Source organism: Geospiza fortis, unplaced genomic scaffold, assembly GCF_000277835.1.
Source record: "Geospiza fortis unplaced genomic scaffold, GeoFor_1.0 scaffold188, whole genome shotgun sequence".
NCBI lineage: Eukaryota > Metazoa > Chordata > Aves > Passeriformes > Thraupidae > Geospiza > Geospiza fortis.
The window spans coordinates 3,240,053-3,241,090 of NW_005054337.1; the positions used below are offsets into that span (position 1 = coordinate 3,240,053).

At 67.7% G+C, this 1,038-nt stretch overlaps 1 protein-coding gene across 1 annotated transcript in view; it reads left to right on the top strand.

Annotated features, from left to right (window-relative positions):
* The window catches only part of CD40 (CD40 molecule), an 8,002-nt gene that overhangs the window by 705 nt on the left and 6,259 nt on the right, over window positions 1-1,038 (top strand). The window lies entirely within an intron of this gene.

Consider the following 1,038-nt stretch of genomic DNA (forward strand, 5'->3'; position numbering starts at 1 on the left):
GCAAGGCAGGCGGGGAGTTGTAGTGCCGAGGAGGCCAGGCGGGGCGGCCGCTGGGTGGCGCTATCGGACCTCGCGCGGGGGAGGCGGCGGCGGAATCGGGATCAGACTGGGACAGGGACGAGGACCGGGACCGGGACCGGGACCGGGATTAGACTGCGACAGGGACAGGGATCGGCATTAGACTGGGACCGGGACCGGGATCGGGATCAGACTGGGACCGGGACCGGGATCGGGATAGGGATCAGACTGGGACCGGGAGCGGGATCGGGGTCACACTGGGACAGAGACAACGACGGGGATCGGGATCAGACTGGGACAGGGGATCGGGATCAGACAGTGACAGAGACCGGGATCGAGGTCAGACTGGGACAGGGAGTGGGATCGTAATTAGACTGGGACAGGGATCGGGATCGGGGTCAGACTGGGACAGGGACCGGGATCACGATCAGGCTGTGACAGGTACCGGGATCGGGATCAGACAGCTGTTGAGACAGGAGTAGGGGTCGGGGTCAGACAGGGATCGGATGGGACTTTGCAACGGGACCGGGACAGGAGTCAGGATCGGGACTGGGATGGGAATCAGACCAGGACAAGTTCTGAGACTGGGGCCGAAATCGGGATCAGACCGAGACCAGGACCAGAGTCAGGATCAGACTGGGAGTAGGGATCAGACCGGACCCAGGGCCGGGACCGGAGTGTCCCTGCCCCGTTCAAGGGGTGGCGTCCCCGTGCTGTGCCCCTAGCCCGGCGTTGCCTGGAGCAGCAGCTGTCCCTGTACTCTGCCCCGCTGTGCGGGTAGCGGGACCGGGGGCTCTTGTAGGGGCTCCCGCCTGAGCAGCACTTGGGCACCGGCCCCTGCCCCGGGGCCGGGGGCCTGGAGCAGCAGCTGTCCCTGTACTCTGCCCCGCTGTGCGGGTAGCGGGACCGGGGGCTCTTGTAGGGGCTCCCGCCTGAGCAGCACTTGGGCACCGGCCCCTGCCCCGGGACCGGGAGCGAGGGGCGCTCACAGCCCGCGGCCACACGAGACCCTGGCCAGGC